This window comes from Lissotriton helveticus, chromosome 6, assembly GCF_964261635.1.
Source record: "Lissotriton helveticus chromosome 6, aLisHel1.1, whole genome shotgun sequence".
Lineage (NCBI taxonomy): Eukaryota > Metazoa > Chordata > Amphibia > Caudata > Salamandridae > Lissotriton > Lissotriton helveticus.
Window position 1 is genome coordinate 832,279,536 of NC_136067.1, and position 16,381 is coordinate 832,295,916.

Sequence of the window (16,381 nt, forward strand, 5' to 3'; positions counted from 1 at the left end):
AAAATGCCTTTTTACAGTCCGCCAGCCGCAGTCAGTCCGTCCGCCATATTAGGATGGGAAACATTGTCAAATGTCCGTACGCCGTGGAAGAGCACGTACCGCCGCGGAACTACACCCGACCCCGCGGCGGACGTAACCAATCCTGAGACACCGCCGCACGGAAGGACGTCTCCGACCGTCCTCTAAATCACGATGGCGGAAAACACACATCAAATTGCTGCGGAAAATCAACCTGCCTGAACACGGCGGATTCACCACAGCGGAGATACAACACATTTCAGAGATACCCACCACAAGCAGATCGCCGTCATGGACCCAGCGCTACACGCATTTCCGATACTCTTCGTGCTCCACCACCAGCAAGTCATGGACCGTCGCCAATGACGACGCAGGTACGCCAACACACCAATTGCTGTCAGAAGGGGAGTACCTTCCGGGGCCGTGACGTGGGGAGGGGGAGGGTCATGTTGGGGAAACAGCATTTACGAGATCACCAATATATCAACAATGCAAGGAGACAACCAGGAATGACAACGACAAACCACTACACATGATTGACTTGCTTTATTGCACATAATTGTGGTTCAATCCTAGAGTAGCCAGGAGCATGGGCACTGGATAGAACAGAGCAGGTACATCTGAGCCAGCACATGAGGGCACAATGCAGTATCATAACAGCAACAGGGCAGTGTCCATAACAGAGCACGTACATCAGAGGCAACACAAGTACGTGGGTCAAGCTCCCCGTCCCAAGGACATTAATAATGCAAGGCTGGTTACAATGGACAATCTAGACACCAAGTCAAATGACATGTGAGGCACAGGCACACCTCTAGTGACTGACACATGAGCCATAGACCCAGACACACTGCCAGCACCAGAAACAGGAGTGCGAGACACAGCCACACCTCTAGTGACTGACACATGAGCCATAGCCCCAGACACACTGACAGCACCAGAAAAAGGAGTGTGAGACACAGTCACAAATGTAGTGACTGACACATGAGCCATAGACCCAGACACATTGCCAGTACCAGAAACAGGAGTGTGAGACACAGCCACAGCTCTAGTGACTGACACATGAGCTATAGACCCAGACACACTGCCAGCACCAGAAACACGAGTGTGAGACACAGCCACACCTATAGTGACTGACACATGAGCCATAGTCCCAGACATACTGCCAGCACCAGAAACAGGAGTGTGAGACACAGCCACAGATGTAGTGACTGACACATGAGCCATAGACCCAGACACACTGCCAGCACCAGAAACAGAAGTGTGAGACACAGCCACAGCTCTACTGACTGACACATGAGCCATAGACCCAGACACACTGTCAGGGCATGTCCCTGTACAGTGACCAACAATTACTTTGCAAGCATCAGAGACATGAGAGTGGCGGACACACACAGTGCCAGTACCTGAAACAGGAGAGGTCACAACTGACACAGTGCTACTACATAAGGCATGACAGCGAACAACAGACACAGTGCCACTATCTGACACATGAGAGTGAACTGCAGCTGACCCACTAGGACCACTGAAATGATGTGCCACAGGGCTGTATGGGCCAGGAGGCAGGGTGGCTCTGGGAGCTGGGGACAGCAGTACTGGAGCAACATTGGGGTGGTCAGGTGTCACTGGTGTGTATCTCCGTTTCTTTGGGATATGTAGGGGCACACAGGACATGACTGGACTGGTAAGTGTATTGGCCTCATCAGAAACATCACCCATTAAAGGTGGATCATGTGCTGGTGGGGGTCTGCTCTCTGGGGACGTGCTGGACCCTGCTTGACGTTTGCTGTGGCCCTGCCTTCTGCCCTCTGCATCATGTGTAATGGGGGATGCAACAACAGTGTACTCCTTCCTCTGCCTCGGGGGGGTGTGGATGGGAGTAGAGGTATGGGGGGACTCCACCGCTGACACATGTGTTTTACGTTCCTTCAACAACATCAGCCTCAGGGCAGCCAGGGGTGATGTATGCCTGTCCTTGATGGAGCTCGTGTCCATGGGAGCACCCTTGGCCCTGGGATGTGCCTTGGCCGTAGGAGGTGTCCTGTCTCTGGAATGTCCCTGAACCCTGGGCAGTGCCCTGTCCCTGGGAGTAGGCTTGTCCTTTGTAGTGTCCCTGTCCATTGTAGTGTAGCTGTCCTTTGAAGCGACCTTGTCCTTGGGAGTGTCCCTGGCCCTGGAAGGTGCCCTTTCCTTTGTAGTGTCCTTGTCCTTGGGAGTGTCCCTGGCCTTGGAACGTGCCCTTTCCTTTGTAGTGTCCTTGTCCTTGGGAGTGTCCCTGGCCTTGGAAGGTGCCCTTTCCTTTGTAGTGTCCTTGTCCTTGGGAGTGTCCCTGCCCTTGGGAGGTGCCCTTTCCTTTGTAGTGTCCTTGTCCTTGGGAGGGTCCCTGCCCTCTGGAGGTGCCCTTTCCTTTGTAATGTCCTTGGGACATATTATCAAGGGGGATTATCTCCGCTTTTTTGGCTTTAAAAGCCAAGAAAGCGGAGATAAAATTATCTCCCTATTACCTAGCTGTCGCTAACACCAGTTAGCGACAGCTAGTAGGAGATAGCGACCATCTTGGGCCCCGCTTTGCATGTCAGTGATATTTATCACTAATGACATTCAAAGTGGGCGTGCCAAGATGTTAGTGACTGGAAACAGACGCTAACATCGCTATCTCCTATTACCAACTTTTGGAGATATTCGCGCTAAGCGCGAAAATCTCCAAAAGCTAACACCTGCCCCTGAGCAGTTCTTAGCCATGTTATCCAATGGTAGGTGGATAACATGGCTAAGAGCATTAGCTCGGTAATGCATGAATATCGCTGACTTTACAGCGATATTCATGCATTTCAGCCGATTTTTATCGCTTACGAGATAAACCTTCATAATAGCAAGGTTCCTAAGCGATAAAAATTGCTGCAGCTCGGCGATAAAAATATCGCCGCTAAACCAACATAGCGATAATTATCGCTATTTGTTGGTAATATGCCCCTTGTCCTTGGGAGTGTCCCTGCCCTTGGGAGGTGCCCTTTCCATTGTAGTGTTCTTCTCCAGTACCTTTTGAGGGGGATGCTTGTGTTACATGTGAATCCCTGTCCCCCAACACCCCTTGAGGATCCTGTGTGTCAATTCCAGGGTAGCTGATGTCGTGTTCGGTTAAAGATTTCCTTGTCCTAGGGGATGCTTCTAGTGCAATAACCCGAAAATGAGGCCCGGCCTGAAATGTCACTCTCCCCTGAGACATCAAGTGGTGTGGATGGGGGAACTGCAGTAGAACCTTGTCCATGCGACTGTAGAATGGCTGCAGACACTGTGTTTGCTAATGACTGAACTATTTCTGTGGAGACCAGCAACATCGCCATGCATTCCCTCCATGAATGCTACCACCTGCCCCAACTTCCTTTCGTGGTCTTGGAATGCATTGATCATGTTGGTCTGCCCTACACACAGCTATCGCAGCAGATCAACAGCCTCAGCACAAAGTGCACTTTGTGTCACAGGGTCAGGGGCAGCAGTGCCTGCACCGACGGCAACTCTGCTCCCCCTACTAAGGCGAGCACAAGCAGTACTTGTTGCTGTTGGTGGCAGTGTGGGCCCTGTGTGCTGTGTACTGACTGAAGGTGTTGATTGCTCACTCCCTGTGTCTACTAACAGTGCTGACTCACCAACACTGTCTGAAGATGAGGACGATGGTGTATCCACATGTGACTCCTCAGGGACAGTTCTGTCCCCCTCAGCTGCTGTCTTCAGTCTCAGTCTGCGTGTGTGTGATCTCGGATCCGGAAGCATTGGCACCACTCATCTCAGTCGTCTGTGGTTCAGTGCCCTCTGCCAAATCTGACAGAGAGAGAAAAGAGGTTTACCTAAGTGCCACACTCACGTACTGAAGGTTACAAAATCAAAACTTTCCTCACAGTCGACTAACATGTAACACCCTTCCTGCACACAAACCCCCCTAACAGACATCCTCATGTCAAAGAACCGGGGGTGCCTGTGACACATGTACATTAAACAAACAGAGCAAGTGCAAGCAGACCACTACACATGTGATGCCATGGGACCACAGACCTCAATGGCATGTTCTGGGACCCTGCACTACAATGCAACTGGTATGTCCACCTGGTGGACATGGATGCTAACGCTCACTCCGCTAATGGCACCAACATGCAATTGCAGCACAACATATACACCACAGATGTCACTACTGTGTCTGAGCAGCAATACATGCATGCACTCACAAGTCACAAACCCATTCAGTGTGCTTACCGCTAGTTTGCTGTTGATCCCCTCTCAGCCGTGCGGACAGGTCAGGATGCGTCACAGCTATGATACGGTGCATTAGAGGGGTCATGGTGCATCATGCAAGCCGGGTTGATCTTGGAATCAGCCCCAGTGTCATCTCCGCCACATTCTTGCTGAGCCTGGAGATGTCGTCCCAGCGCTTGTGGCAGTGTGTGTATCGTCACCCCCACTGCCCGTAGATCACGTGCTATGGTCCTCCACATGGCCTTGCGAAGGTGCAGCTTGACCTACCATGATGGGAGACAAGAGGGTAATGTCAGTGGACAGTTGGACATTCACAAACATAATATCAACACGTATCTTTCAGCAGCCATGCACAGTACAACACAAGTGAAGGTCCCACAGCAAACCGCCAAGCCTGCAGAAGCCAGGAGTCAGTGACCACCTCATGCACACCAACATGTCCCCCACTGCACTTACCACCAGTACGGGGGCACCGTAGAGCCGTTCATAGTGGCGGAGCACACCGTCCACAAGGACATCCAGCTCCGCTGCGGTGAAGGGTCGAGACCGGATCTCCCGCAATCTCGACATGGCAAGGTCCTGGACTGTGGCATTACAGCAGCAGTTGTTGGATAGCTCAGCAGCAGCAGGTCGAGGTGATGGGTGCAGGCAGCAGTTGTTGGATAGCTCAGCAGCAGCAGGTCTAGGTGATGGGTCAGGCAGCAGTGGCTGGAAGCAGTGAATGTGTGCTGCTGAAATTCACACATTTATAGGGCCCTGAGCTCACATCAGTGGCACACGTCTGCAACAATTGGTTTTCCCGGGAAGCCTCATTCAAAATTAACCAATGACTGGCCCTGCTGTGGCGGTGCACGGCTTTCGCTATTTTTGAATGCGCTTACACGCCCCGCTTTACCTGTTTCCATTGGCTACATGTGCATGGACCGTCACGGTCACACACCGGCAACCGCATGTGGGCGCTACCGCGATGGTGCATCATTTGAAATTAATCACTCACTGGCGTCGCCATGGCGGAGCACGCATTCCGCGGGTGCAGGGCAGGCTAACACATACATTTGAATATGCAATTGGAAATGGCAGTTGGTACCCCCCTTACAGTCACATTGCAGCACCCACCGCAGACTGCCGGCCCTGGTCAGTCACCCACCGCCGGGCCTGGCCGGTCACCCACCGCTGGGTGCTGGCGGTGGGTGAGCGCCCTGTGCATTGAGGTCACCCTGGCATGGATGGCCCTGGCCGGTCATCCACCGCCGGTCCTGGCCGGTCACCCACTGCCGGGCCTGGCCGGTCACCCACCGCTGGGCCTGGCCGGTCACCCACCACCTGTGGGTGACCGGCCAGGGCCATCCATGCCAGGGTGACCTCAATGCACAGGGCGGGTGCTGGCCGTGGGTGACCGGCCAGGCCCAGCAGTGGGTGACCGGCCAGGGCTGGCGGTGGGTGACCGGCCAGGGCCGGCGGTGTGTGACTGGCCAGGACCGGCGGTGGGTGACCGGCCAGGGCCGGCGGTCTGCGGTGGGTGCTGCAATGTGACTGTAAGGGGGGTACCAACTCCCATTTCCACTTGCATATTCAAATGTATGTGTAAGCCTGCCCTGCCCCCACGGAATGCGTGCTCCGCCATTGCGATGCCAGTGAGTGATGAATTTCAAAAGATGCACCGTCGCGGTAGCGCGCACATGCGATTGGCGGGGTGTGACCGTGATGGTCCTTGACCATGTAGCCAATGGGAACAGGTAAAGCGGGCCGCGTAAGCGCATTCAAAAATAGCGGAAGCCGTGCACCGCCACAGCAGGGCCAGTCATTGACCATGCATCATATGTTATGCACAATTGCAGTATCAAGGTTCATCCTCTGTGTTGGGGGTATGCGTATCCGGATGGCATGTGTACACACTCTGCATGTCTCCGCACACATGTAATGTTCATAGTTGTACATGTGTGTCAGGACATGTCCGGGATGCAACATGAATCATTATGTCAAGTTAATGGCCCGTGTCCACGCGTGTCATACATGTCCATTTGTTGCATGTGTGCTCATACTATTGACCTTGCCAGTGGTTGACTAAGGCCAATGATGTGCACCCAAGTTGCGTCAGATGTGCCGGGCGATGTGTTGCGTCTTGGTTTTGCCAACACACGTTTCTATTTGTACACATCTACACAGTACATCCCGGCTGTGTACCCACATTCAGAAGCTGTTGTGAGTGTGTTGTTTGTGTGTGCAAGTAGCAATGATGGGGGTATACATGCATTCTGTGTATGCGTATGTGTGTCGCCTGTTGTGTGCCCATGTATGTCATGTGAGGATGCCCAGCATTTTAGGTGGGTTCATGGGTGCATGAAGACAAGGAGGGTGTGTTCCATGTTCGTGTTGAGTGTGCACGTCCATGTGTGTCTGTGGGGACGCTTGTCCACAATTGTGTCCTCTGTCATGTGATGTTGGCTGTTCTCTCAACATGTGTGCATGTTACATTGGACATGTTTGCACACAGGATGTTGTTTGTGGGTGAACATTGTGTGTAGTTAGCTGAAGTGCCTTATATTTCGGTCACGTCACACATACAATCAGTGTCTGTAACATGTATTATTTGTATTTTGTTGGTCAAGATGTGATAGTGTGGCACAGCTATGCGGTGTTGGTCAATTGACATCTGCTCCCATCTACTCCCACACAGGAGGGCTCCAAATGTGCATCGACCCTACACTGTACTGAAGGACATGGTTAACGAGGAGGTGATCCGCAAATTCCATCTTGACCGACGTAGATTGCAGGAGCCTGTAGCCCAATTGGCACCTCATCTGCAGCCACGCAGAACATATCCAGGAGCTATTACACCCACAGCTAAGGTGATGGCGGCACTTCACTTCTTCGCAACAGGCACTTTCCTGTACACAGTTGGCCATGCCGGGGGGATGTCTCAATCCATGTTCAGCATGGTACTGCGGGATGTGCTGGATGCCATGATGCATTACAAGGATGATTACATCCATTTCCCACGGCCGGCAGAGTTGGCAGCAGTCAAAGGGAACTTCTATGCCCTGGGCCAGATCCCACACGTAGTGGGTTCCATTGATGGCACACATATTGGTCTCATTCCACCCCAGGCACATGAACCCGTATATCGCAATCGGAAGCACTATCATTCGATCAACGTGCAAGTGGTGCGCCTGGCTGACAACATCATCTCCCATGCGTGTGCCAGATTTCCCGGGTCCGCACTTGACTCCCACATCCTGCGGAGCAGCATTGTCCCCCAACTGATGGCCAATCTGCATCAAGAACGTGCGTGGCTTGTAGGTGAGTGTGCTGTGATGACTATTGTGTTGTATGTGTGCCATGCTGTTCACAACAATCCTGGTAATGATGTATGTGTCTGTCATCCCTCCACCTAGGCGACTCTGCGTACCCAAACCGGCCGTGGCTGCTAAGCCCACTACGGATTCCAACTACCCCAGGTGAAATGCGATATAATGAGGCCCATGGGAAGACACGTCGGGTTGTGGAACGTACTTTCGGACTGCTGAATTCTAGGTTTCGCTGCCTGGATAAAACAGGAGGGGCCCTGCCATACTCACCCACCAAAGTATGCAGAATAGTGATTGCCTGCTGCATGCTCCACAACCTGGCCTTACGCAACAATATTGAACTGATCATGGACCCTGCAGACTAAAAGGTTGCTCCGCTTCCCATACCACCCATGTCCAGTGATGAGGATAGTGGCGAGGAAGAAGGTGTGGACCAGAGGCGTGAGCTCCTTGCTCACTACTTTCCTTGAATGTGAGTAACTACCTCTTGTGCTGCTGTTCTATGTCTGCTGTAGATGGTTGGATGTGGTGTGTGAATGCTGCCTGCTATGTTATGTTTGCACATGGGTGTGGGTCACGGTGTACGAGCAATGCTCCCTGATGTGTGTCCTGTGATCCGCTGACTTTGTGATGATTGTGGCTTGTGGGATGGTGCAGTACGGTCTTTTGTGATGGTTGTGATTCAGTTTCCTGACCTGTGCTTGTTGTTCTCTGTTTGTCCCTAGGTCACTCACACCGAGCCTGGATTCAAAACAACATTGATCCCTGCACCTGCTGATGACAACTGAGACATACCTGTATATAAACATGGAGATCACACAGCATTGCACGTAACAGTGATTTTTATTTACAGGGTGTGGAAAAGTGTTTGTGCATATTTACAAAAAGGAGGTGGTGGGGAAGAGTGAGTTGAAAGTCATGTCAGATGAAGACACCGATGGGGACACCACATTGTGTGATGTACACCTATTCCAACAGACGTGTGACAATGCTTGGCAATGTGGGACAAGATAGTTCTCTGGGTCAATGCCAGGCTCAAGGAAGGGTGAAGTCATTTTCGCCCCCTCATCGGGCGGGTGGATGGTGCATTGCCACTGATCTGTGCTTGGTCCAGCCTCGGACGGCCCCTCCATCTTGGAGCCGGAGCAGACCCAGCTGTGGGGGCAGGTTGCTCAGGGTCCACCTCCCTGTCAGTGGCCTCAGGTGATTGTGGCGGTGGTGTTGGTGACCTGTCCCGCTGGGCACTTGGGGGAGGGGGATGTGGTGTGGCGTGGGATAACCACTCCCTCCAAAGTGCCGTTTGCTGCCCCATGAGGTCCACAATTTGGCCCATACGTGTGTCCATGGACCTCAACAGCTGGCAGGTCTGTTGCGAATCTTGATGTGCATGATCAGCCTGTGTCTGCGACCGCTGGTAGGAGGCATTCACTCGGGCAATGGCTCCAGGGTCTCGTTCCCATGATGGTCTGGGTCTTGCCCCCGACCTCCCCTTACACCTCCAACCCTGTTGGTGAGCTGTGGCCTCACCTGTGTTCTCCCACGTCCACTCTCCCTGCTAGCCTGAGATGTCGATGGCCCATCATCGTCCGATGGGTCAGGCAGGGTGGCACAGGCAGGAGTGGTGGTGGTGGTGGTGGTGGTGGTGGTGCTGGTGGTGGTAGCTGCACAGCTCACAGTGGCAGTTGTTTGTGTTGTACGACTGGCCAAGGTGGTGGAGGCAGGGATGTCCTGGGAGCCTGCTGGCCCTGGAAGTGTGCTTGGCACAGCATCGTCCTCTGCACCCGAGGTGTCCTGGGAATCCTCTCCGGAGAGACCTGGCTGTGAGGGGGCAACTGGTGCTGGCTGTTGGTGTTTTGGTGTGTCAAGTCGTGATCACCTGAGGGACAAGAATGTAAGAATCAATGCTGTGGACATGACAGGTTTCTTGTAGTTAAATTTCCAATCGTTGTTGGTGTCATCATATTGGTGTTGCACACAGTAATGGACATTTTGGTGGTGTGGCGGTGGGGAGACAATACTTGGCTATGTGTGGTCCTGTCCTGCTATTGGATGGTGCCCCTGTGCAGATGGCTACCTACCTGTAAGTTTGAAGGGGGAGATGCACTGACCACCACCAAATGGTGGGTGGACTACATCTTGCTCTGGGATGGGACAAGTGGGCCTGTTGGGAGTTGTAGTGCAGGCCCCCCGCACACCCCCACCCTCCCAGGAGACATGTGAGCCTATTGGGAGCTGTTGTGCTGGACTCTCACCACCCCCACCCCCAACCCCAACCCCCCCAGTAGACATGTGGGCCTGTTGGGAGTTGTAGTGCAGGACCCCCTCTCCACACCCCACCCTCCCAGGAGACATGTGGGCCTGTTGGGAGTTGTAGTGCAGGCCCCGATCCACACACCCCCACCCTCCCAGGAGACATGTGGGCCTGTTGGGAGTTGTAGTGCAGGACCCCCCACACACACCCCCACACACCCAGGGGACATGTGGGTCTGTTGGGAGTTGTAGTGCAGGCCCCCCCACACCCTCACCCTCCCAGGAGACATGTGGGCCTGTTGGGAGTTGCAGTGCTGGACTCTCACCACCCCCACCCCCAACCCCCCCAGTTGACATGAGGGCCTGTTGGGAGTTGTCGTGCAGGACCCCCACCCACACACCCCACCCTCCCAGGAGACATGTGGGCCTGTTGGGAGTTGTAGTGCAGGACCCCCCCACACACCCCCACACACCTAGGGGACATGTGGGCCTGTTGGGAGTTGTAGTGCAGGGCCCCCCCCCCACACCCCCACCCTCCCAGGAGACATGTGGGCCTGTTGGGAGTTGTAGTTCTGGACTCTCACCACCCCCACCCCAACCCCAACCCCTCCAGGAGACATGTGGGCCTGTTGGGAGTTGTAGTGCAGGATCCCCCCCACACCCCCTCCCTCCCAGGAGACATGTGGGCCTGTTGAGAGTTGTAGTGCAGGACCCCCTCTCCACACCCCACCCTCCCAGGAGACATGTGGGCCTGTTGGGAGTTGTAGTGCAGGACCCCATCCACACACCCCCACCCTCCCAGGAGACATGTGCGCCTGTTGGGAGTTGTAGTGCAGGACCCCCCACACACACACCCACACACCCAGGGGACATGTGGGTCTGTTGGGAGTTGTAGTGCAGGCCCCCCCACACCCTCACCCTCCCAGGAGACATGTGGGCCTGTTGGGAGTTGCAGTGCTGGACTCTCACCACCCCCACCCCCAACCCCCCCAGTTGACATGAGGGCCTGTTGGGAGTTGTAGTGCAGGACCCCCACCCACACACCCCACCCTCCCAGGAGACATGTGGGCCTGTTGGGAGTTGTAGTGCAGGACCCCCCCACACCCCCCCACACACCTAGGGGACATGTGGGCCTGTTGGGAGTTGTAGTGCAGGACCCCCCCCCCACACCCCCACCCTCCCAGGAGACATATGGGCCTGTTGGGAGTTGTAGTTCTGGACTCTCACCACCCCCACCCCAACCCCAACCCCTCCAGGAGACATGTGGGCCTGTTGGGAGTTGTAGTGCAGGACCCCCCCCACACACACCCCTACCCACCCAGGGGACATGTGGGCCTGTTGGGAGTTGTAGTGCAGGGCCCCACCCACATACCCCCACCCTCCCAGGAGACATGTGGGCCTGTTGGGAGTTGTAGTGATGGACTCTCACCACCCCCACCCCCAACCCCAACCCCCCCAGAAGACATGTGGGCCTGTTAGGAGTTGTAGTGCAGGATCCCCCCCCACACACCCCCACCCTCCCAGGAGGCATGTGGGCCTGTTGGGAGTTGTAGTGATGGACTCTCACCACCCCCACCCCCAACCCCAACCCCCCCAGTAGACATGTGGGCCTGTTGGGAGTTGTAGTGCAGGACCCCCCCCCACACCCCCACCCTTCCAGAAGACATGTGGGCCTGTTGGGAGTTGTTGTGTTCACTGCTTGACCACATGCGAGCATGGGAAGGTAGGAGGCAACATTTGTGGTTGATCATGGTGGGTGCATTTGAGCCCTGGCCTTCACATTTTGGTGACTATGTGATTCACATGCATTGTTTGGAGCCTGGGAGATGTGTCTTAGCAATTGTGCAAGGCAGAACATGACAGTGTGATAGTGGTAATTGGTATGTACTTACCAGCCTCAAGTCCCTTTTCTATTCCTTCCAGGCTCTCAGGGTGCAGTATGCCAAGCACCTTCTCCTCCCATTCGGTAAATTATATGGGATCCGGGGGAGTGCCGCCGCCAGTGTGGTGTGCCCGCAGGTGCTTCTTGGCCCGGATGCCCTTCACCCTTGTCTTGAGGTCGTGCCACCGCCTCTGGATGTCGTGCTTGGTGCGTGGCACGGTCCCTGAGGCATTGACTCTGGTCACTATCCTGTCCCACATGGTGGTTTTAGTTGCCAAGGTGGTCTGCTGGACTAGGGTACCAAACAAATGTGGTTCCACACGGATGATTTCATCTACCATAACCTTCAACTCACTCTCTCCCAGATAATGCCACCCAACTTACTTGACCAGCTCCTTCAGAGAAGCAGTTAATGGGAATTACTTTTGAAAATTAAAGAGAAAAAATACTCTATAAATTACTACCCAAAGATCTGGTGCTGTGTACACTGGAATATTGAGAGCTCCATTGAAGACAATAGAGCAGCAGTGGCCTATATGAACTTGTATAGGTCCGCTGCTCTCAACATTTCAATGTCCTACTACACAGCCTCTGTATTTCTTGGTCCCCAGTCTCTCGAAAATATATTAATTAGGCAGAGGAAAAAGAAAGCCAGAGGCCATGCAGGAGGGACACACAGAGCTTTGAGCCTTCCCTTCTCCTGTAGCTTAGTCATACTAGGGCTTCAGATGGAGGGCAGGGTGAATGCTGCTCTGCTCCTGGGTCTTCCTGGCTCGGCTGAATGACAAAATCAGTTCAGCTATGCCGGGGAGAACCAGGGACTGACTTCAGCACTTTTTACAGCTCTTGCTGTTAATGTTCAAACGCTAACAGCTGGGGCCCTGCTCACGGCTGTTAACGGTAGGACATTCACTGCAACAGCTGTGATCAAAGGCTTATAAGAGGAGGGGATTTCCACCCTCTCGAGCTCCATGTTGTATTTGTTTTACTAATCAGAACATTCTGCCCTTATGGGGTACAAGGTTCTAATAGCTTTGTAACCTTCCATATCTGGACTAAACTGGCCATTAAAGTCCCGCTCCCTTGTTAAAGTCCCTCACCCTGAGCTTGGGCTTTTAACGCTGGAGCGGGAGTTTAATGGCCCCGACCGCAGCCGCACCGCCAAAGCTGTCGTCAGACCGCCCGCCCACCATGTTAGATTCGGATTTCCTCCTGTTTGGTCTACTGGTTTTTGGCGTTCCCACGGCAGTACCTCAGGAAATGGGCACCGCAATGGGAATGCCAAAAACAGTTCTTGCACAGCATGGACTAAAAAGTCCATGCCATGGAGGAACTGGTGTACATGCACACAGAGGGGCACTGCATGCATTCCCATGCAGAGGTGGTACACCTTTGTTTCCTCTCTGCCATAGTTTTCATGGAGTAGGTACCTCCATGACACCGCCGGCAGAGAGGAAACTCATATTATGCTTGGCGGTTGCTTCAAACATATTGTAGCCTCCTGACCGCCACAACATCACAAGGGAATAGCGGTTCCCTGTCGTCTGCATTGGGGCTATGGCGGTCGACCACCCGAATCGTAATAGAGCAGTCAGGAGACTGACGCGCCCCCACAAGAATGGCTGTCTGTGGACCACCAGACTCATAATTGGCCCCAAAGTTTTACAAGTGCTGCACGATAAAGGCTGATTTTCTTCCTGGAAAAAGTTTATTATAGAATCATTGGTGAAACTGAGTCCAGAATAAACGTGTTCTGAATTGTCCACTTATGAATTCACATGTATAATATTGAAGCTTTCTGCTTGTGTATTTCATGCATAGTTAAACAAAAAAGAGAATAACTCAATGCAGAACAGTTCCAAATGGACGCAATCTGTAATGCTATGAAATACCAGCAGAAAGCTACGCAAAGAACGCTTCAAATGGAATTTACAACAGCTTTTGCATTAGACATGAATCTGATAAAGCATGGAATGTAGCATGTACTAACATCTGGTAGGAAGATCCAGTTTTCACTTCAGGTTCTAAACACACAGGCAACACTAAAGTAGTTCAAAAGTAAAAACAAGGAAAAACAGTGGTACTGAAGGGCACTACCTTCTGTCTGGATATGCACATTCTGGATGAGAAAAATGCATTCATTCAAAGTGAAGTTGACCAGTGGCTCAAGTAGGCAGTCCAATGCTGTATGCTTTAGTCGGCGGAAGTAAAATGTGAATGGCATTACAACAGAATAAAGGTAAGTACGCGTGTTAAACATATCATTTTCCAAAAATCAAAAGGTCAGAATTAAAAATATATGTATGTAGTTGTTCAGATAGGATGTATGACGTTACAACGCATACTTTTACAACGCCTACCTTTACAACGCATTTTTTACACCGCAACATCCATTACAACGCACACCATTACAACGCATGCCATTACAACAAATTCTTTGAAACTACCTTTACAACGCATTCCACTACAACACATACTACATTTACAACGCATACCATTACAACGCATTACATTACATTGCATGTAAGGTAAGTGTTGGATAGTGTAGGGGTAAAAATTACTATTCTAACTCCAGGGGGTGCAACAGTAGGGTAAGTGTTGGATAGTGTAGGGGTAAAAATTACTATTCTAACTCCAGGGGTGCAACAGTAGGGTAAGTGTTGGATGGTAAGTTATGCATTGTAATGGTATGCGTTGTAATGACTGCGTTGTAATGGCATGCGTTGTAGTGGTGTGCGTTGTAGTGTCATGCGTTGTAATGACTGCGTTGTAAAGACATGCGTTGTAATGGATGTTGCGTTGTAAAAGTTGCGTTGTAAAGGTTGTTTCCGTTCAGATACTATCATTTCATAAGAACTAAGCAGATACGTTTGACATTGTTTTCTCATTCAGATAAATTATTTATATAAAAAAGATTTAACTGGAGAAAAGAGTTTAGTGAATAAAGACATCATAAAATGTTTATAAACAACAGACCAAGATTTGAATGTTCGGAAAGCCTGTGCATTTGTGAGTGTACCCAAATGAAAACATCAGGGTAGGTTCCAAATGAAGTGTGTATTTACAAAGGGCAAATATTTTCATGCAATCAAGGTGATAGGTAAACATGAAAGTTGGGCCTTGGTGGTTTTTAAATTGAAATTCATTGCACATTTAGTAATATTCTACTATCAGTGTTATGTTCAACATAATATTACTGATGATTTCAACAGGAATACACCCATAATGTAAGGGATACATTGTTATATCCCTAATGCTCACAGTTGAGACAGATGACACAGATTGTAGCTAAAGACCTATATCTTCTTCAGACTGAAATAATAATAGATTGAAAATCATCCAACACTAAAGATCTGATTTAGAGTTGGATAGTGAAAGAAAATACTCTGGGTGATGGAAGAAGTGATAAAGCCGAAGTGGAATTCACAAGTCCATCATAACTTTAGATTGGTTGTCAAAGGACCACTGTGAATTCCTCTTTAGTACATCCTCTAGTATCCAGAAACTATCCCATAGCTTCTCAAATCTCAGAAACTTAGACTGGATAACATAAAGTGACCTTATTAATAAATACCAGAAAGCATCTATCAAGGGACGGCATGCATATATTAACATGTTAGCAATACATGACATTACAGATCATTGTCAAATAAAGAATTGTCCATTCCTACCTGAAACATGTCGAAAAGGCTTTTGAGTTGAGCAGATATATTTGCCAAGGATCTTTTTCTCATTTGGTTTCTCCAGTAATTTTGTGATTTATTATAAACCTGTCCCATCAAGCAAAACAATTAATTTTGACAAATGGTAGTAGATCACATTTTGTCTGGGATAAGAACTAATTAATTAATTTCATGTTATTATTTTTAAATTGAATTGTATTCTTATTTTTTCTAGTATTAGTTTTATTTGTTGTCATAGTGTTGGACTTTTAGGGTAGTTTTTATACATTTTGTATTATATTATGTGTAATATATTTTATGGTTATTTTTCCTATATTTAGCTTTCGTTTTTTGTCATTTATGACTGAGATTGGTACATGAAAGCCTTCCAAAGTACAACACTTTCCCTACTGTAGCTTAGTGGTGTGGGAATAGCAGTATAACTCCTCACAACCTTGGAGGATACATTGTATGGGTTTGTCCTGCTTTGTGCAATCGACTGTGCAATTTAAAGGTACCCCTGGGACAATATGGTAGTGTGGAACCCTGGTCAGATACAGCCTCCTGCCTTGCCCCACTGAAGAATTTGTCCTCTCACCCAATTTCTAGGACTTAAGACTTTTAACAGTATCAGACAGTGAACCCTACTCCACCTTCACTCCATAAGCAGTCCACTGCAACCCATGCATAAGTCTTAGTGCTTACTAAAACCTGTTCATGGCAAACCCATATCCTGTCTCCAAGCACAGTCAGCAACCAAGGGTGTCTAATCCTTAACCACACCCCACTGACATTCATTTCATTTTTGATTTGTATTGTATTCTATGGAACAGTTTTAAATAATATCAGAACTCATCATGATCTATACATCCCATTTTATTTGTTTTAATGTGATTTAAACCATTGCATGTTATTATTTTAAAATAAATTGGTTTACCATATTTTTTTCTTAACTGTAATATTGTGTTTTGGGGTTACTATTCATATGCCATGAACAGTTTTCTCTGAGAAAA